At 42.4% G+C, this 22,272-nt stretch overlaps 1 long non-coding RNA gene across 3 annotated transcripts; it reads right to left on the bottom strand.

The window, feature by feature from the left end:
* Positions 1 to 13,174: 13,174 nt before the first annotated feature.
* LOC141730962 (uncharacterized) lies at positions 13,175 to 19,368 on the bottom strand. Of its 3 annotated transcripts, none has more exons than XR_012582816.1 (4): positions 19,044 to 19,368; positions 18,220 to 18,358; positions 17,171 to 17,408; positions 13,175 to 16,804 (listed from the first exon to the last, which is right to left on the bottom strand). It is a non-coding gene; the product is annotated as an uncharacterized LOC141730962 (long non-coding RNA). The 3 variants fall into 3 exon arrangements; XR_012582815.1 differs by lacking the exon at positions 18,220 to 18,358 and having other exon boundaries at positions 13,175 to 14,422; positions 14,702 to 16,804; XR_012582814.1 differs by lacking the exon at positions 18,220 to 18,358.
* Positions 19,369 to 22,272: the final 2,904 nt, after the last annotated feature.

Raw genomic sequence — 22,272 nt, 5'->3', positions numbered from 1 at the left:
ACACAAGAACACACAAATCTGACAGCTTTAACAAAGACAGCCCTCAAACTCTAAGATAAATAGGTGGTTTGGTGGGCTTGGTTGGTTTTTAAAATGTTGCCGTAAAATTTACAGCTGATATTGGTTTTTGTGTTATCTTCAGTGTTGAATGCTGCCTGAAAAAAACTCCCACTCTTAAACAACTGGTTTGATAATTCAAAATTCTGTCAAAACAACAGTTTCATAGGCAAAGTCCTTACCAGGGAAAGGGCCAGTTTTGACTGGGAGGGAGCAGGGCTTAGGAATCCCCTGCAATCATACACAATAAGCACTGGGTATAAAATTGAAACACAGAAAAAAAAAATGGCAACAAAACCACAACAGTAGACACATCTAATGGCAAAAGGTAACAGCCTGTAGTTCAAATTCTCACTGCACCTCATATCTTATCTTTTTGCTAATTCTTAGTTCTTACCTTTCCACAGCACAGCAAAGGAGGGCTGATCACTGAAGCTAGGATTCAAGAAGTAATCTATTTGTTTATGAGCTGTCACCTAACCCCAACAGCTTAGTTATTGTTCTAAATCAAACCTATACGAGCCAAGGTAGCAAAAAAGCTTGGAGTGTTTTAGTTACAATAAGGACAATGGCAAAGATGGATTAAAACTCTATAAACTGATCACAGAAATTATTCTCAGTGTGCAACTGTGTATCACCACACAGATTTCACACCTGGGGCTGCAGCAATAGGAACTCCCACAAAGATCCAGCAGAATGATGAAAAGTGGAAGGGCATTATGCAACTGCTGGCAAAACAGCAATGAAAGCAAAAAGCATCAGCCAAGGACTGCACAAGACTTGATTCTGAAGTATCAAGAATTCAAAAGATTTGAGTCTTAGTGAGAGATATCAAGAACAATTCCTGCCAATTTAAATCAATGTAACTCCCCAATTTGTGAAGGGTTCTCAAACTTATGACCCTCAAGACCAGCCCTGCCAGCAGAAGCATCGTGTCTCAGGTACCTACCAAACATGCTGCTAAAGAAAATGCTCTGCAAAGGTCACAGAAACTGCTCCAAAAAGTTAACTTGGTCATAGAGTACCATCAACACCCTGGCGCTTCAGTGTCTTCGTGTCATATATCACATGATCTTAAAAAGTCTGTATAGACTCATAACTTACAGAATTTAAACCATGGATTTAAGCAATTCTAATCCAGGTAAACCTAGAAGATGACACATGGTCCAAAAGCAGAAGTCTTGATTGCTCAAGCAAAATAGTCAGACCCATAACCCTCAGAGCCACACATTATCTGACTGCCATGAGGCACAAAGACTCATACTCCTACAAATCATTTGGAATTATTTGAATAATAAAGGATAGGGTTCTGAAATGTCAAAATCTGAACTACTGCCTGTTTCTTTCACAAAAGAAACTCTGAAAAGGTATAAAGTCTTTTGAATGCACTCTCTTTAAAGGGAGCAAGAACTCCAGATGGCAGAGGGAGTGATAATAGGTAATGCCCTGCACAAAGCTCACCAAGATGAGCAAAACAGCTCCCAAAGATCTCTGCTCATTGAATTCTCCTTGCACATTTTTTTACTTCTAAGTAACAGCAAGACTCTTATCAATGGTTAGCTTTCATCCCATTTTAAATGAGTAACATCAAAAACATCCATTTCAATTTCTTAGGAGACAAAATCACCCAAATGCTCTCGATTACCCAGACTGCCCACCCCAGAATTGATTCAGTTAACCCCTGACGCATAACAACCATCTCACTATAGGAAAGTGCTCACAGGAATTCCATCCCAGCTTTCTTCTACTTTTTTGGTTCTTTTCATAAACACTAAAGCACTTTCAGACTTCAGAGATTTAGTTACTAGGAAAACTTGGCAATAAACAAAATATTTGTATTTTTGTAAATGAACTCTAGCTAATACTTTGTGAATAACTGATAAATATCAGCAGGTTCCAAACCACTAATCTTTGAAAAATCTCATGAGGCAATGGTATTTACTTTTAATACTTTTAGTAAAAAAGTATTTTACTTTTATTCATACTTTATTATGAATCCCTTTTCCTTATTGATTGATAAGAAAAAGGGATTCATAATAAAGTACACATAGTTATTTAGTTCACTTTATTAGTGATTTTTACACCAGTAATTTGCAACAGCCCACAAAAAGCCCCACTAGCACAGGCACGGCAAAAAGTGCTCTTGCTCCAAGCAGAAGTTAGGAGAGTGAACTCATAGGATGATCTCTGTAAATTGACATTTAATCAGACTGAGATCAGCAGCTGATTTTTCTGAACATAGAAAGGGAAAATGTGCAATACCTTTAATATATGGATGGTTGGGTAGACTAAATGAGTGTCACACAGAAAGCTTACCTGTAAACACTGCAGAAAGTCTGATAATTTCACCTCAATAAATGACTGGTTTATGCATAAATGAAGGTAAAAGGCTTGGCCCACGGGAGCAATTACCAGGGCCTAGAATGAAACAAAGGGCAGCTCCAGCAAGCTCAGGGATGCTTACAATGGCCGAGCTCTTGATTTCAGAGCACTGCAGCAATCAGCAGCAGAGGGCTGCAAGGGTGGGTGCTGAGCCTCTGTGCCCCCTGCTCGTCCTGCCTGAGGAGGGATGAGCCCAGCTTCATGAAATGCAAGTCTGCTAAGCGTGTCCAAGCATAGAAGGAAAAAAAAAAAAAACTGCAAGGCTGAAGACAGGAGAGAGCTCAGTGTGGTCTTGTCTACATCTAGTTGTCACTGTGTAAAAAGCTGTGGAATTCCTGCTGCAGACACTAATACCACATGGCAGAGCTGCAGTAAAAGTGCTATGCCTACAGACATTCTCTTCATTATTTTCAGGTTTTTTTCTTCATGGCACAGAGCTGAAGCAAGGCTGGCAGAGCTGCATTACCGCACTGAACTACAGAGCACTAGAGGTAGTTTCACAAAAATCAACTCAGTCTACTTTTAAAGCCAAACCAGATTTGGCATTCTGCCTTTCACGTTGCAAATCGGGATTTCAAAAATTCCTGTCACCTCATTAAAATCTCCACTGTGGCAAGACTAGGGGAGAAAACAGCTAAGCTGACAGAGAGGAGCTCTTTTTTGGTTTGGGTAATCTGCAATGTGCAGCTACCTGGGGAATGAAGATGTGCCATTCTCAGCACAGTGTTGTAGACATCCTTTTGTGAAAATCCTTCCTTAGGATTTTTTCCTTTCTGAGGAGCTGCGGCCTCAGAAACAAAATCTAGTAATGGTTATCTGCTGCTGTGGAATTCATCAGCTGTGTCTGTGATTGGGCCATCTTGAATGTTTACAATAAATGGCCAACCACAGACCAGAGAGCTTGGACTCTCTGTCCGAGCCACAGACCTTTGTTATTCATTCCTTTCTATTCTTAGCCAGCCTTCTGAGGAAACCTTTCCTTCTGTTTCTTTTAAGTTAGTTATAATGGAATATATATATCATAAAATAATAAATCAAGTCTTCTGAACATGGATTTAACATTCTCATCTCTTCCCTCATCCAAGAACCCCTGTGATCACTGTCACAGCACAGGGCTTTGCTGGAGCACCTGCAGTGCTTCCAGAAGCTTGCAGGAGCACTTCAAGTGCTCACACACAGGACCAAGGCTCCTCCAAATTCTAATCCCACCAACTAGCTTATACTGTGTTAGTTATCCTTTGCAGAACTCAGCTTCAGACTTAGCAACATTTTCTTCAAAACACCATTCAAACATTCAGATTCACCATTGTTAGGAAAAATCCACAAATGCCAGAGGTTTATGTCCGAAAAGGAGACAGAGGAGTCCTTCAATATTCGAATAAAGGGAGAGAGCCCACTGGGGCACACACCCATGGGGTTTTCTCTCCCTCTCTCGGGGTTTCAGTGGGTGCAGCCTCCTTTAATCCCAAACTCCTGCCACAAGGTGCCCTCTGCCTTTCCCCATTGCTGAGGCACTAGGGAGGCACAGCCTACCCCATATCCCCCCTTGAACCCCCTGTTTTACCCCGAAGTTCAGCCTTGTGCAGAGCCTTGTCTGGGCCCAGTAACAAACCTGCTGCCCAAAGTCAGTGGAGACCTTCAGAGCCACCTCACATTTCATTATCACCCACACCTTCACCCACTGAATTGCTTGTAAAGACCTTAGGGCAGGCACATCTTTCCTCTGACCATGCAGAATGGACCCAGCCTCTGCTTTGGTTTTTCCACAGCCATTTCTCCTCCCTAAAAGGCTGGCACAGAGCCCTGGCACAGAAGGAGCAGCTAAGGGAAGGCAAGTCAGAGGCTGGGGGTAGAAATCACCAAATTGCTGTGAAATTCTGCCAACTCCAGTGCTTCATCTTTTTGCTGAAGCTCCCCAGAATCACATACAAGACCAGCAGAACATGCTGGGGCACTGTATGCAAAATATCAGAGTGCTTAAAATCGGTACTATCCCCTTGCAATGTACCAGGGACTCCAGTCACAGCTCCACAGAACATTCAGTTTATGCAAAGTTGAGCAAAGTCAGCTGCAGGGACTGAAATTCATTTACCAAATGACTTTGTTAATCCAGGACATTTCCTCATAGATGTGGTTTCTAAAACTCTTATGGCAAGTTATTGTAACCCCCTTCCCTCTCATGCAGGGTTAACACACAGCACTTAATGTGTTTTTCTCTTTCGCTTCCTTCAACTTCATTTTACTTCAATCAATTCTATATAAGCAAGAAGGCATTCCATCTCCACCAGAGCAAATGGAGCCACAAAGATTGAAATCCCCCATGCCATAAGCCACAGCCTTTAACTATGAAACTTGGCGAGAAAGAAAAATGGTAGGGGAAAAAAATCTGATTTATTGTTTGTGGTCCCTGGCACCAGACATCAGCCTGGTCAAACTGCAAGCCTAAATGTCCAAAGCAGGGAGGAGACAATCATATTTAACATTATCACCCTTCACAACCTATCCAGGTACACTCCCTGTAAATCCTCTGATAGTCTAAATTACTTTAGTTACTTCATTCGTTTTGGAACAAAAACAACAGAAAAGTAAGTGGGAAGAATTAAAAAAAAAAAAAAGATAAGACGTAAAACATAGCACAAAACTAAACAACCTAAAGACAGGCAGCAATCTTCACTTTGGTGGGTATTTTTCCTGAAGTTCACTATGCCCCTGAGAAAAAGTATGTTCTGTCCTTTGCAAATTATCCCATTGACATACTTTAGTGCTGTTTTTCTCTTCATATTCAATTAGATTTTTCAGTGATAGGAGAAAATGCAGTGAGAAAAAAAATCCTGTTTTTCCATGAATTATTTATGATTGTATTCTGCTGCACTATTAAGTATTCCTGTAGTTTCTGTCCTTCACTCCCCCCACCCCAATCCCCAAACCAAGAGAGTCTGACTATCCTACCATCCTGTTCCACATCATTTAGCTGGAATTAATAGAGATCAACCTTCACAATCAAAATTCATGAAAGATGTGCAGGAGTCAGGTTAAATTTAAAATTATAGCAAAGTAAGAAAGTAAAAAAAAAAAAAAAGGTCAAGAAAAATGTGGTTTCATGGTCCTAAATTCAGATTTGTTTAGACTCTAGATTACAACAGAGCAACTAAACAGTGAACAGGTAAAGACAGTATGGCACAAAGCAAGTGGCAAAGTGGTATCTGAGTTGAAATTAAAAATATCATTCTTCATCAAACTGTTTTATTCTCACTGCATGTGCTGCTCAATTTCTTTAGCTCATCATCTTGAAGATCTACCCATGTAATCAATACATGCCAAGATATCACAAAACAAAATGAGCTAAAAATGAAAGAGCAAGTTACTCACAGGTGGCTCCCAAGCTGTGGCCTGTGTTTTCTCTCTCTTATTGCAGCCATACAAAACAATACACGTCTTTTCAAAATACAGACAAGAAGACATGCTCATACGCAGACAAAAACACTGAAGTGTCAAGTTCTTGGCTCTTAAAAAGCAAATGTAGGCAGCAACAGGACATTTCTCAGCTTTTTCACTCCACAAAATGTTGAAGGTATGCTGAACAAACTTTGGATATATTTTCAGACTACTTTCCAGAGCTCAGCCCAAGTATTGAACCTTTCCAGACTTCCTGGCCATCCATTGCCTACATTTTTTTGTTTTTTAATTTCAGTGACTTCTTGTGCATCAGCATAAAGACATTTAAATTTACATAAGCATGTCATAAACTGGATGTAGCAGGAAGAGATTCCTTCCTTTAGCTAGATATTGTCTGTGTGGCTCATTCATCAGAAAATTTAACCTATTTCTGGGCATTGATACACAAAGGATGTCTGGACATATTGAATCTATGACTTTTATACATAAATACATTAGTTTTTTGGCTGAACTAAGAGATCAGAAGAGTTATCCTGGAAGGCAGTAACAGTGATTTTTAGCACTCCAGGAACAAGGGAAACAATGTCCTGCAGCAGGTCAATATGAATGGTATTTATTGCATGGGTAGGGCTGACATTTTCCCAGCTGCCTGAGGGATCTGAATGTCCAGTTCACAATTCTAATAGTAATGCAACAACTGCAGGCTCAATCAATCTTGCTTATTCAGGCAAAACTCCTCATGAAAATGAGAAAATATGAATAAGCTTCCATACAAATCCATTTGCAGAATTAACCTCTGGATAACTTTCACTGATCCATCTGTTGATTCATTCTGCTCTCAGCTGCCTTTGAGTACTTCTGCAGTTGGATATCTGCTCACTAATGCTTAGCCCAGGCTTACCCTTAACATCCCTCCCTTCTTCTGTGGATAGCACACTTTTACAAGTTCCCCTTATATTCCGACATGATCTTTTCCTTCATTTGAACAACACTACAGTCCTGCAGTGTCATCACACCTGCACTCAACAGCAGGATAGCTCTGGACATGCCCAATCATGGGAGCTGTGAGACTCTAAAAGTGCACTCTAAAAGGGCTGTCACAGACATCTATTTATGAAAAATCTTTTCCTTAGGATTTTTCCTCCTGAGAAGCTGAGAGGCCTCAGGAACAAAATGTAAACAATGATTATCTGCTGCTGTGGAATGCAACAGGTGCATCTGGGATTGGTCTCATAGAGTTGTTTTGAATTTATGGCCAATCACAGCCCAGCTCGGAATCTCTGTCCGAGCCACAAACTTTTGTTATCATTCCTTTCTATTCTTAGCCAGCCTTCTGATGAGAACCTTTTCTTCTATTCTTTTAGTATAGTTTTAATGTAATATATATCATAAAATAATAAATCAAACCTTCTGAAACATGGAGTCAGACCTTCATCTCTTACCTCACCCAAGAACCCCTGCGAACACTGTCACAAAGGGGTTTGGTTCTTAAGTGTTGGCAAAAGGCAATAGCAAGAGAATATGAAAGTTCTCCTGCAATCTGAAATACAGATGCAGCATAGGCAAGGGTGGTGCCAGCCTTCACATGCTGCCCCCCTCAGCCTGCCTGGATGGTCCAGCCTGGTCCTGGATGGCCAGATACCAAGGAGCTGAGGCTTGGGAGCATCTGAGCACCAGCAGCTCGAGAGCTCTCTGCTGAGTCTGCTGACAGCTCTGTATGGAGTGGATCCAGTGTTGGCCTTGAATTGAATGTACCTTTCTTGTGCAGCTGGAGAGCAGTAGGACAGGCAATTTTAACTGGTCTTAACACTGACATCCACCTTGAAAGAACTTGATCAGTATTTCCAATTGTCTGCCTTGAGGCTTTTGTGCTTTTCTGACCAAGCAGTGGTGTATGTGTGGCCTTCATGCCCTAACTGAAGGTCACCCAGTTTCACAAAGCACCTGAGAAAGAGTGAGAAGAACCCCTCTTTGAGAAGAGGCTGCTCTCAGGCTGGAGAAAGGGATTAGTTGCTATGGACCATAATTAAATGAAAGGCAGAGGGGGAGGATGAGCCTGTGTTTGTTTGCATCAGACAAAGAAATGTATACATAGGAGTCCAACACCACACAAAATTAGCATGGTCATTAGAACGCCAATTAATCACTTCAGACACCTTATCTCTCTCCCACCTCCCTGCCTCAGCAGTGGCATCATTTACACGGTAAAATGTTGCTAACTAAAAACAATCTGGAGGCTTAATGGCCCACAGATCAAGGAGCTTGACACGTTACTGTTGTTTCCCACTGCCTCTTTTACACAAAGTGTGAATAACTCTGGTCCATCACAAACACTTGGCAAGGATTTGGCTTTGCATTGAAGGACACTTAGCACACACGGCCAGCTACAAAAGGGGACCAGGAGAGAAATGGTTTGTGAGGCTACAGGACACAGAAAGGGCACCTCGAGGGCTCAGCAGCAAGGGAGAGACACCCAGCCTGATGTCACATTGCACTCGTGTCTGCACCTTTCTAACACCAAGGCACTCGTGAGGGCAACTCCAACAGTCAAGGAGCACATAGGTGGTTCTGCTGATAGCAAAGGTGTAGAGACAAAGATCACAGCACTCTAGGATATTTATTTGTCAGCTAAAGCTTCAAAATTTTCCTTTGCAAATAGCCTAACAGCCCCAAAACTGCTGCAAACACCACTCTGAAGCTGATCAGTACACAGGAGCAGAACAAATTCACATAGACAAGTTTTGCTATAATCAGATCATTAAGCTTTTACTTTGCATCCATAGCCTGGCATCAACCCTTCAACAGCCACAGAGATGCTTCTTCAAGAGTAACAAGACTGTGTAAGAGGTTTATTCTTTTTCCCAAAAGGTACACATAATTTAGATAATGAAGTGGCCACCTGGAAGGACAGATAATTGATTTGGAAATCTTTGAAAGGTCCAATATTTTTGACACTAGTAGGAATTTTATAAATCTCAACGGATAATGTAATTATTTTTCTTATTATTTAAAAGAAACCCAATGTATAAACACCTCTGAAAGCTGAGAACCAGTCACTCTGCAGGTGGCAGTCATTCATGTGAAAATCCTTAAGTTCCAGTATCGTTCAGAAGGAAAAAAGGTAAAACAACAACAAAAAACCACAACCCTCTCCACTATGCCATACATATTAACTGCTAAAAATAATCAATAATCCACAGTTTCGTATTTTTATGAAAGCATTGTCCAGCTGAGTCAACTAATTCATGCCTTTGATTTGTTTGTTTCTTTGTTCAGACTGATTAAATACTTCAAGCTGGCCCAGCCCAGCTCTCAGAACAGAAAACAAGCACATTGAATTATAATTTATTCACATACAGTTCACATGCTACCCCTTCAACTCAATTCAAAATCAATATTATGAAAAAACCTAAACCCAGATGTTTGTTTTATTGCCACATGCCACATACCAGGAGCTTTATTTTGCATAGTTAGGACCACATAACTCTAGGGATGAATCTCAAGAGGGAAAATCTCTGATGTACTGTTCAGCTAAGAGGTGTTTGGATTCAGTTTATGATAGAATTGGGTTTAACCATTTAATTATTTAGTGATAAACCCAATTAAGAGCCTCTACATCAGCAGGCAGCTGTAGGGGTGGGACCCAAGGATACAGAATCCTTTATGTAGGATCACCTTTCCCTGCTCATCATGGTCAGTCTCAAGCATGGAAATCATGCCACAAGTGAGGATATTTTACTTACCACTGCTTGAAATAATTTTTACTGTGCTACCATGGAGCACAATAGGTTACTTCTGCTCAGTCTAGTATCGAGAATATTATAGGTCTGAAAGACCAAAGAAGAGACAAAGACTTTGGTGTGCTTTTCCCATGATCCCCATCTCAGAAATATTCCTAGGGGTAAAATTGCCTAAGGTTTAGTTGAGCAGAACTGTCTTAGATTAAATCTGTTCTCCCTCTGTTCCAGCAGTGGCCCCAGTATGGTTCTGAGCAGCTGATGTTCCAGTGCTGTGGTTTAACCCAGCTGCCCCCTCAGCCCCAGCAGCCACTCACAGCCTCCCTCACTGCTGGGATGGGGAGAGAACCAGAGCAGGAACTCTCAGAAAACTTGGGCATTGAAATAAAGAAAGTTTAGCAGGCAAAGCAGAAGCCATGCACACAAGCAAAGAAAAGCAAGGAATTTCTTCACCACTTTCTATGGCCAAGCAGGAATTCAGCCTTCCCCAGGAAAGCAGGGCTGTGTAACAGGAGTTTTAAAGACAAATGTCACCAAAGACAAATGTCTCCTTCCTCCCTTTCCCCCTGGCTTTATATGCTGAACATAACACTGCACGGTCTGGGACATCCTTTAGGTCATTTGGGATCAGCTGTCCTGGCTGTGTCCCCTCCCAGCTCCTTGTGCACCAGCCTCCTCTCTGTGGGGAGATGTGACAAGGAGCAAAGCCCCTGACTCTGTGCAAGCACTGCTCAGCAATAACTGAAATACCCCTGTGTTATCACTGCCTTTCCCACACAAATCCAAACCACAGCACATACCAGCCAATGTGAAGAAAATTAACTCTACCCTGCCCAAGCCAGCTCATTTGGTATCTCACTTCACAATCCCTTTTGAATATGCATTTATCACAGAAGAAATTTTTCCCCCTCCTTCACTGTTACACAAGATTGAGATGTTAAAGCAAGTCTGAAGAACTGAAATAATAATTAATATAATAATATATACTGTATATAATTACTAGATATAGTAATAAAAATAAGGTGTGGAGAATACTAATGCAATAGAATAAATACTTGCAGAAACTTGAAACAGTTCTAACTAAAAGAAGTATTTTCCTCTTCCATCCACATAGAGTGACACACTACTCTCTGTCTTCCAGAAGAATACAATTCAGGTGTTTGTATTTAGGATCATACAATCACAAATGTCAGAAGCAATGACCTGATATGGCCTTTACTGGTTTTCTTTCCTGAGGCCTGGATTTCTAATCTCTTTAAAACATCCAGAATTCCCAGCATTGTATTAGGGTAAAAAAATTCCTTTTCCCTAATATAATACTCCTCAGAGTAAACAAATAAATTATTCAGACCATACTCCAAAGCACCAATTTTCCTTTGATGCTCTCAGTCAGGCATTTGGGAAGAGGCAGGACTTGCCTAAAGCCCAGATTCTCTTCCCAGCCACCCCTTGCTCTGCATGAAAATCCTCCCTCAAATCACTTCCTGAGTTTCTGCACATGGAACAGCTGAACCTCCTGAGCCATGGAATAAGTAACAGTCCTTATACTACTACCCCTATAAGATGGGTGTGGAATAACACAGAAACTTCAGGTTTTCCTCCCAGCTTCCCACTCACTTCCCCTTAGACCATGAGCTGCTGCTCAGCCTTGCTGCTCTACACATCAGCCCAGCAAATTCAACTTGGCCAGCTCAACAGGCCATACAAGCAAGTGAAAATAAAGTTCTGGCTGTTCCTTTTTTTTCTGGGAGTAGCTTCCCACTCCTAATGAAGCATATTTTAAGCATGTTGGTAGAATGGTACAGTAAAAACCCCAGAACATCACTGCACTAATGGCTAATTGAGCCATCCGTTTGTATTGCTGTCAGTGCAGGAACCACCCACTAGAATAAAAAGGGGAAGACTAGGAGATTACCCACGGTGTTAAAGGCATTTCATTAGAGTACATCTTTGGTCATAAATTACTGTTTACTTGTCAACTGGTTTCAGAACACCCACAAGGTGTTCTTTGAAGTTAACCTCTTGGATTTACAGACTTTTATACAGCTGTTGAGAAACTGTTTGATCTGAAAATCTGAGTCTTTTGAAGTTGAGAGCTAATGAAAGATTATTCTTTTTTTGACATTGATCAAGCAGTTAATGAGATAAAGTGATGGGAAGACAGGCTTAATGGAATATGAGGATGCATCAGTGTGACTTTTTTTTGGTAGGGATTAACAGGAAACCCAGATGCACTCAGGGCCACCTGAGTCAAAATCATAATGAAGAAGAAAATTAACTGTAGTCAGACACAGGTCTTAACCAGAATTAAAGGTATTTTAGGACTCTACTCTCAAACTCCCTCACCAATGCATAGGGAATAGAAAATTGATGTTGGGGATTGGCCTGTGCTGGCTGTGAGTGCCAGGGTGGCTGGGCCCTGACTCAGGCTGGTTCACCAAGGAAAGGGCATGGATGAACAAAATGAACATCTAATAATGAACTACTCACATGCTCTTAATGTTTTCAAAACCTATCATCAGGCACAGAGTTTTTATAATGCCACAAACACCCCAAGCAGCGACTTTTGAACCCAAGGAGTGAACTTTTGAACTTTTAAATTAAAATACAGTGCTTCCCAACAGTAAAGCTAATATTAAGAATTTGAGATACAGAATCCTGGTACCCTCTGACGATGGAGTGCCCTAGTGCCATGTACCACTGGCAGAAGTGAGCTCTTCCAATTCATATGGGATACAGCACCAGAAATATCCAGACACAGGAAGAAAAGTCATGCAGTTCCAGGACAAATTTTAAGCTGTCAACAATAAACCTAAGAACTAAAAACCTAGGTAGAAGATTAATTTCTTATATTAAAATATAAATAGTAAAAAATCATAGCTCTATTTACTATGAAATGAAATTAATTCACTTGCCAGCTCTGCCTATCTTGGTCTTCATTAGGTTTTGTAAAAGTCACTTATCTAAGTCAGAAAAAGATGTCTAAAAACACAAAAAATATTTTTAATCCCTTCTTAGTAGAGCCATATTTTACAAAGGATGGATAACAATATCATACGTTTATAGAAAAAAACCTAAACAACTTGTTTTCCTCTAAATTTTTGCAGAATAGTACGACTACTTTGAGCCTTAAAAAAAAAATCTACTGATACAACCCACATTTATTTGTGTTGTTCTTTAGATCAAGCACAGTGTTTCCATTGAAGTCAACACCTGAAGATGATGGATCAGTCAAGACATTTGGTGAGCAAATAAAATGCTGAAATGTAAGGAAAACAGCCCTATGAAAAGGCTTGCAATCCAACTTGATAGCTTTGTGCAGTCTGCTTTAGCCTTCCTGAGTCATGGTGAAATCGCAGAGGATTTCACTTCTGCATCCTCTAAAGCTGCAATATCAGTGACAGAAATGGCAAACAGAAGCCATGAGGGGAAAAAGTAAGATATTTCCATTTCTTTTTTTTTATTACATTCTGTTCTGGGACAGCAGTGCCAAGGACACTTGTAACAGAACTGTTAAATGACCTCAGCAAACTAGATAAAATATAAACACCCACCAAAAATAATAGTAATAATAAAAAAAAGAGTAGAGAAAAAAAGCACATCTAACATAATTTACAAATCACATTACAATCTGCAAACACAATCAGCTCTAAAGAAAATAAATTGTTTTTTTGTGGTCTTCCATTATTTACCAGAAATAACCTAATAATTACTAACTAGGTTTGTATGTGCTCTTACAAATCTTCCCCAATGGCATGGTTAATAATGTGAAACCTCAGCCCAATACATTTCTACCCTTTGACAGCCTTGCACAACCTATGCAGTCCATTTGTTGCCAGTATTTCCAGAAAGAGAAAAATCCTACCAACCTCAGAACTATAAAGTGCTCATCTAATCCAGCCCCTCGTCTGTGATAGCAAACAATGCCAGCTGTTTGCAGAAATACAGGAAATCACAGGATATTCTGAGTTTGAGGGACCCACAAGGATGATTGAGTCCAGCTCAGGTGATGGCCCATAGAGGGATCCAGGGGCAGGATCGATCTCAGCATTATCAACACCAGAGCTCCAACCAGCTGAGCTCATCTCAAGAAATCCCCAGGTGAACCCATCCTAACACAAAAGCAAAGATGTTTCCCTCTCTCCTTGAGGTAAATACTACTTTATGCTCAGTTTTCTCCAGCAACCACCTTTAGGTATTGAGGATGGAGTAGTTGGGTTATCATGTTAATTACAGTTTATTTCAGGGTTGCAGTCTCCGACACCTCACCTGTCGCAGACATCTTTTTATGAACTTCCTTTCCTTAGGATTTTTTCCTCCTAAGAAGCTGAGAGGTGTCAGGAACAAAATGTAAACTATGATTATTTGCTGCTGTGGAGTGCAACAGGTGCATCTGTGATTGGTCTCATGTGCTTGTTTCTGATTAATGGCAAATCACAGCAAAGCTGACTCGGACAGAGAGTCTGAGACAGATGCCTTTGTTATCATTCTTTCTTTTCTATTCTGAGCTTAGTTAGCCTTCTGAGATAAAACTTTTCCTTCTATTCTTTTAGTGTAGTTTTAAAGTAATATATATCATAAAATAATAAATCAACCCTTCTGTAACAAGGAGTCAGACCTTCATCTCTTACCTCATCCTAAGACCCCTGTGACCACTGTCAAACTCACCTTGACCACAAAACAGCCAGTCCAGTTCTCCCTGCACAAAGGAAGTGTAAAACTGTTTGAGATGTGATGGAGAAGCAGGAACAGAGTCCAAAGTGCAAACTGGTACAAGCTGGTTGGACTGATCTGCTGTAAGTGCTGCTGAGATCTGCTATTGCACTGACCTTTGGCAGCTCCACTCGTGCCTGTTGTCAGTGAGAAAGGAGCTGGTGAGAAGAAACATTCATGAATATGCATGCAAACTAAAGCTGAATTTTGATTTGGCTGCATTCATAATCCATTTATATTCATTTCTGTGGATGATCAGATGCTGGAGATTTATTCATGAAAATGAACTGAGTACTCAGTCAACAAAAGGGAATTCTGAGCAAAATTTTCAATGGCAAGGCCTACCAATGGCTGGTGAGCTACACAAGTCACCTAATCAGGCAAGGAAATAAGCAAAAGGAAAAAAATGTGATTACCAATACTGGGAGTGAGGTGTTTCTAGAGGAGCTGCTGATCAGCACCAGCTCTCTGAGGAGTGGAAGTTCAGGGGTCTGAGCTCTGTCCTGGATCTCTCCTCAGGCAATGCAAGGCAGCAATAACCATTCCTGTAGCAAAGCATTTGGAAAGCTACAAGGAAGAGACATGAGACAGGAGATCTGGCAATCAGAAATAAACCAGGAAACTGTATAACTCTGTGGTGTCCTTCCACAAATGAAACATAACAAAAAAAGGGGAAAAATACTCAAGTATTTGTTATGACAAGTTGTACAAAGCTAAAAGACATTTTAGGTAAGGACTCGAACACGTTATGATTTCAGGTTAACTGAATATCTGCTAAGGCACAACTAAGTGTCCTCAGCAAAGAGATTATCTCATCTAAAGACTCTCTCTGCATGCTGGACACTTCCTAAGCAACACAGAATATCAGATTGCAGCAGGGCAAATGGCAACTTGGCTTAGCCAGAAGCCATCAGGAGAGTTACATCACACCACTTTCTTCTCCAGATTATGTGAAAATCCAAGGGCTGTGCTACAGAAGATTTAAGTTAGAGCAGCACAGAGCCTCAACTGTAAGACTCTTACATTTCGGACTTTCAAATTCTTAAATTTGCCCTTTACTATAAAAAGTCAATGATTTCACCAAGAAAGTTTGATTAGTTTCTTTTACTTTCTGTAATGAAGTGCCATCCTTTTTACACTTGAAAGGATCTTTGTAATAATGCAACATTGATCTTTTGAATACAGATGAGCTAACCTAGATAATAGGATTTGGTACCCGAAAGAAGACTCTCAGTAGATATATCTAAGGCTTCAGTGCCACCCAGAGGATTCTAAAGATAAGGCACCTGCTCTTGAGCAAACCTTAGGGTGAGGCATTGCAACAATACCCGTGCATTTCCATAATATTTGTAGGTGATCTTTAGCTGCCAGTAACAGTCGCAGACATCTTTTATGAAAAATCCTTTCCTTAGGATTTTTCCTCCTGAGAAACTGAGAGGCCTCAGGAACAAAATGTAAACATTGGTTATCTGCTGCTGTGGAATGCAACAGGTGCATCTGTGATTGGTCTCATGTGGTTGTTTCTCATTAATGGCCAATCACAGTCAGCTGGCTCAGGCTCTGTCTGAGACAGAAGCTTTTGTTATCATTCTTTCCTGTTCTATTCTTAGCTAGCCTTCTGATGAAACCTTTTCTTCTATTCCTTTAGTGCAGTTTTAATGTAATATATATCATAAAATAATAAATCAGCCTTCTGAAACATGGAGTCAGATCCTCGTCTCTTCCCCAGTCTGAAAACCCTGTGAACACTGTCACAAATAAGAAATGCCATGGCATAACTGAGAATGGTACAAACACTCCCATGTGAGGGAGTGATGGTGCAGAACCAGCCAGCAAGAAGCAATGCAGAGTAAAAAGCAGCTGTGAGCAGCTTCCATGGATATAAAGTTTGGAGCTTCTCTTCTGTTTGGTGTCCTGATACCACAGTGCCTACTTCACTAACTTAAAAAAATCTTCTGGAAAGAGGAAACAGTTTGGGAAAATATTAACAAGACAGAAAGAAAAAAAGAGAAATTTTTGCTTCTTTTTAACGGATCTGTTTCTATATTTAAAATGGAGTTTCACACCAGAAACTGTACCAACAACAGGGCCCAGTGGACACCCGACAAGTTATCAGCAATCATAACAAATCACCTCCATATACACGTTTCTTAGAGTGCCAAAATTCAAATTAGTCATTGCCAGCAAACAGAGAGCAGAACTGGGCACCAAAATACTCGGGTTTTATTCCCAATTATACTACAAACTTATTGCATTTATTTTCTAGCCAGCATAAAAAATCTAAGCCTTTACTCTTTCATCACTTTCTTCTTTCTGTGCATTAACTTTCACAACCATCATGTGACAGGAGCAATTTCTTGTCATGTTCTCATAACACTTTCATTGCTAGGTCTGTTTCACCATCTATAATGACTTTATTTAATTCTCTCCAAATACAGGTTGGGTCCATTCTGAGAAGGAATTCCACGCTGACAACAGTCATAGAAGCAATCCACAATGAATTTTGTGTCATGCATGACCTGTAACATAGAAAAATGTTCAGCACAGATCCAATCACATTAAGGAATTAAAAATAAATAAAAAAATTTAAAAAATAAAGTTATTTGTGCCTCACAGCACCTAGTTTAATTCTAACAAAATTCAAAACCTTCCCCTCCTCCTCCAAGAAGAAAATATAGTTCCTAACATCTCATCCAAGCTCTTGCCAGGCTGCTAATGGAACAGCCAGAGCCGAACCCAATTGTGCCTCAACACCACTTTGAACACAGCTCTGTTCCAAGCATGGGCAGAGCCTTTGAGCAAGGTAACATCAAGAGTCCTTTCAACTGACCTTTTTTAGAACCTTTTTATTATATAACCCATTAATAGGCTGATTGGGAACATACTTTGAGCCAGAAAGATTTCTATTGGTCTGGGTAACGTCAGCTGGAGATTTTCTGCACAGAGCAATCATTTTGCTGGTGACAGCACACCTGTGCCTCCATTTCAGCTTCAGCTCTCCAGGCTCTCCAACTTACTGAAACACAATCATCCAGCATTCAGAACATCGAGTGCTTCTGTTAGACCGTGATAGCAGCAGGATATCTCCTGATCTCTTCCTTTGCAAGTGCCTCCAGGCAGCACCTATAGATTGGTAGTTTAAGAAGAAAGACAGTCTGAGCCATGGCTTTAACTTGTAAACAGGATCTTTGAAAGAGCAAAGGTGTGAGTTTGTTTCCAGTAAAGCAAACTTGCTTTGTTGTTTGCTTTCGGCATTTTTGTGATAAATCTGCGGAGTAGGAATGGATTTCCTGTCTGCCTCTGCAAACTCCCCTTTACTGAACGCAGCAAAACTGCCAAAATTTAATTTCCAATGTCAACATGTGTCGGGGTCAAAGACAAGGGGTCAAAAGTGCATTTCAGGATTAGGAGCATTTCTTTTCAATGCTTACGCAATCTGCCATGGTAAGTGAAAACCAAACACCAGGATTTCAGTGTGTCAAGAGACAGAACGTGAAGGCCCTGGCATTTTGTTCCTGACTGCCCTATTAATGCACTTCTGTCATCATGTATGATAACTGACACTTGCAGACGAAGCAGATGAACACTCCACTTAAAACAGAGAAATTTCACACATTATGAAAATGAGATTGTTTACATTTAAGCTACATAAACAAAACTAAATCTTGTAGAGTTTTTCTCACAGTATATTTTACAAGAAAACTCCCAAACCAATTGTGTTCAGGATTTTCTTACCAGTTGAGAAAGCTACAGTATAACATCATGTTGGTGATGTTACACAAACTTGATGGCACACAAACTTTCAGACTTTGGGCACTGTTATTGCTTCTCAGCCATCCAGCAGAAAAGGAGCAAGTAAATTCATTACAACACACTCCCCAAAAACTGATCCTATTGCCTCCAGCCATTTTACTCTGCCTGTATAAAAACACACCTGAAATCTTAATGACAGGTTTGGCAGGTAGCATCCAGCAGGTGATGTGCACCAGCAGCTAAACATCACCTGTTGTACAAGCCGTGCATCGGCGGGGAAACGAGCGCCCCACTCACGCAATTAGCACGAGTCCATCAAACTGACAAATGAAGATAAATCATCTGCTTGGCCGCTTGCATCAATGCAAACACAGGAATAAATAATAAAGAAATAATAAACAATGGAAATGTTTAACCGAGGAATCGCTCTGCCTTCGACAGCCGAGACACGCCGGGCGGGCAGCAGCGCCCTCCGGCGGCCGCGCTGCGCAACTGCACCAAACGGGGAACCGCGGCCAGCGCGGAACGCAGCCCCAAATCCCCCGGAACCGGCACCGCGGGTGCGGAAAATTGTCCCAAATAGGGAATCCAGCCCCAAATCCTCCCGGAACCGGCACCGCGGGTGCGGAAAATTGTCCCAAATAGGGAGTCCAGCCCCAGTATCCCCCCGGAACCGGCACCGCGGATGCGGAAACCCGGCCCAAACGGGGAACGCAGCCCCAAATCCCCCCGGAACCGGCACCGCGGGTGCGGAAAATTGTCCCAAATAAGGAACCCAGCCTGGCACTGCGGGTGGGGAAACCCGGCCCAAACGGAGAATCTAGCCCAGCACCGCGGGTGCATAAAACTGTCCCAAATGGGGAACCCAGCCCCAATACCCCGCCGGAACCAGTACCGCGGGTGCGGAAAACCCGCCCCAAACGGGGAATCCAGCCGAGCACCGCGGGTGCGGATAATTGTCCCAAACGAGGGAATCCAGCCCCGCCATCCCACCCCGGCACTGACCGCCCAGTTGTTTGGCTAATTGAGGCAAATCCGGGCATTCCCCAATATCCCGTTCCTGTCCCCGGCCGGTTTTGTGTTTGGTTACGGGAGTGCTCCCGCAGTCCCCGCTGTGTTTGGCTGGTGGCCATGGTAGGCACGGGGTTTGTCCCGCCCGCTCTCCCCATCCCGAGCGCTGTGGCTGCAGCGGCACAGCCAGCTCCGGTCACAGGCAGGGCTCTCAGCCCCAGACAGGTTCTGGAGTCAAAGCAAACACCGCTCCCGCTCTCAAACGCTGATTCTGGAGCAAGTAGGCAACTCGAAAAGGAAAGGTGGTTGCAAGCCATCTTTGCTGCTTTGCTTCAGTTTCAGTCTATTCCGTCTCTTTCGCAGCACAGAGAGAGCTGTAATTAAACAAGATGACAACCCAAACAAAGCAAGCCAAAAACCCAGAAATGAAGAGAAACGAACAGAAAAAGAAAGTAACAGAATCAGGAACATGTCCCCCCCAAACTAACAAACAACAACAACCAAAAAATCACACCCACCTCAACACACATAAAATATTCAGGTTTTTCATGAGAGAAGTGCTACAGATATTCCTGGAGATAGCACATTTTCCAGGACAGGCTGGTCTCGAGAACAGGCTTGGGGAATCCTCCGGGAATGGCTGTGCCTGCTCTAGCACTGGGGCTGGGCATTGGAGTGGGGCTCTATCCCAACCAGCATCTGGGGCTCACTGGCTTTGCACAGATCGCACCCCACTGTAGCTCACAGGCTGTTCCCCCGTGAGGGATCTGAGCTCTCCATTTCACCCTCAGCTCTCCTCAGCCGGTGGTTGTGGTGCACATCCCAGGGGTTCATTTCCAGAAGGGAAAAATGGGGGAAACAGTCTTGCAAAGTTGCTCTATTTTAACTCAAATCTGCAGTATGGATTGAGGAGCAAAGGTGCCTCAGGACTGAGGATTGGTTTGTACAAAAGTTATTTTGTGGAGGGAAATGATTGTGAAGCACAGCTGGAACAGAAGTGCTCACCATGTCTGGGAGGCACAAAGCAGGTAGCCAGTGTATGTAAATATTTTACCCCAGTGCCAGAAGCACCCAAGAAACCCAAAGCTCCCTTGAGAGCTAGAAATGAGGCTGTCTCCTGTGAAAGGCGCTCTGATCAATTTAATTCTTCTGTGTAAACTGGGTGAAGCCTTCAGTGCAGAATGAAAATGAGCTTTTGCAGTGACTTGAGTTTAAAGCTCCAGCTGGTTTTGATTCCTGAGCCTGGGGACGGGCTCTGGAGTGGTGGCACAGCAGCTGTAAGGCCATGAATGTGCCATGGATGGGCGTCTGTGACCACTCCAGCTGGAGACATGAAAAACACACTGGAGTCCAATCTCCAGTGAAGAGTTTTCCAGCTCAGCTGTATATTCAAAAGTGAAAATGTCCTTGCTCTCCTCTAAGTTCTGAAATGTTCCATGTAGAATAAAAGTGAAATCGTAAGAATGGCTGCTGGAGATGGAAATGAAAATGGAGGCCCTGAGAGTTGTCCTAGATCCAGTCCTTTCCACCCCTGCGTTAATGCAACATGTGACCTTAAAAGAGGTTCCACTACATCTTAAAATGGGTAACTCAATTACTGCCGTGGTGCCAGGCTGTATCCCTACTTCTGTGGCAGTGGATATCCCCAGGAGAATGCAGGCTCCAGCCCCTGCCACACAAACCGCTGCCCTGGCTCAGGTTATGTCAGGACAGTCCCAGAGCCAGTGGGGGTTACTTAAATGCAATTGAGAGAAGCACAAAGCCTCAGGGGTTCACTAAGCAGTATGAAAATCAGATGGGGAATTTTTGTAGAAGTGTTACATGATATTTATGCCTGTTGTCTCTACCTGCCATAACCCAGGCCACCAGCTTCCTTTTCTCAAGCTATGTTTATGGACTTGGAAAATGAGTCATCTTTCAGTTTATGCAGAATTAGGAAATTTTCCCCTCCTTCCCCATAATCCAGATAAATGGTATCCACTCTAGCTGTCCTGCCTACTCAGAGCTGCCAAGCACATTTATCTTGCCTAATCTTCTTTTCCAGGATCCATGCTGACTCCCCTTAAGCAATTACATATATCTAAATGTTCTGTGTGCATAATTGCTCTCCATGCATTTTCTGCTGCTGAGATCAGATTTACAAGCCCACAGTGTTCTCAATCTTCTTCTCCTCCTTCTGCTTCTATTAGATGCTCACTGGTGCCTAATGCTGTGCTTTGTCCTTTAATAAATTATCAGTAAAACACACACTTTAGAAAGAAAAAGTCAAAATAGCCACCATTAAGACTCAAGAAGGGAAACATTCTAAGTTGGTTCAGTGATCTCACCCAGCCTGGAGGCCTTTTCTTTCCTCTAGGCTTTCTTACTTCCCTGGCCAGGGGGAAGCCAGAGGGGCAGGAGGGCTGAGCTCCTCATCCACAGCGTGTCCCCAGCTGACAGGGGAGGGACAGTGACCACGGGCACTGGGGAAAAGGCCCGGGGAGGTTTCCCACAGCTGTTCCCCCTGAACCCATCCCAGAACTGGCCCCACACTGCAGCAAGCCCAGCCCAGGGCAAGGGGCTGCAGGGCCAGTGGCTCCCTCAGGGCCTGACATGTGTCTGCAGTGTACCCTGGTGGTCTGAATCATGCCTCTGAGCCTTTCACTCCACTGTTAAGAACATGAGCTTGTGTTTTTCACATCAGTTCAGTATTTGTTCTGTTTCCTGCATTGCCCCTTGCAGTCATTCATTTCCATACTCTGAGCTTTCTGTTTTTATCTCTTCCTACTGGAAGTTCTCTTCAAAAATGAAACAAGAAGGAGACCAATCATAACATGACATCTGAAATTAAAACAAAAATAAAAGAAAGCCCGGATACAAAGGTATTTTGCTGAACTTCCATTCAACTCCACCTGTATTGCCCCAAAGAAAGGAAGAGATGAGAGTCCTTTGCTGTGTTTTGGGAAAGGCTCAGAGCCAGTGTTTTCATAGTCCCCTTCCTTTTGTCTGGACTCGTTGTTAATAAACCTTTCTCTTCTTTTCCTCTACATGAGTTTAACATTATCCTCCAGAAATCCTCTAGATCTGTGGGGTATGCAGGCACCGACAGGAGTGCCCCCATGTCACAGCTGGGTGAATCAGGTTTCTGGAAGCTGAAGGAGCTGGACTTGTCTCCTGATGAACAAAGGAGAGCAGTTCTCAGCGTGAGGGTCACTGGGCTGGGGTAGGAGCAGTGGCTTTGGGG

This window comes from Zonotrichia albicollis, chromosome 15 (genome assembly GCF_047830755.1).
Source record: "Zonotrichia albicollis isolate bZonAlb1 chromosome 15, bZonAlb1.hap1, whole genome shotgun sequence".
Taxonomy (NCBI): domain Eukaryota; kingdom Metazoa; phylum Chordata; class Aves; order Passeriformes; family Passerellidae; genus Zonotrichia; species Zonotrichia albicollis.
This window is presented reverse-complemented; position numbering and strand designations above follow the sequence as displayed.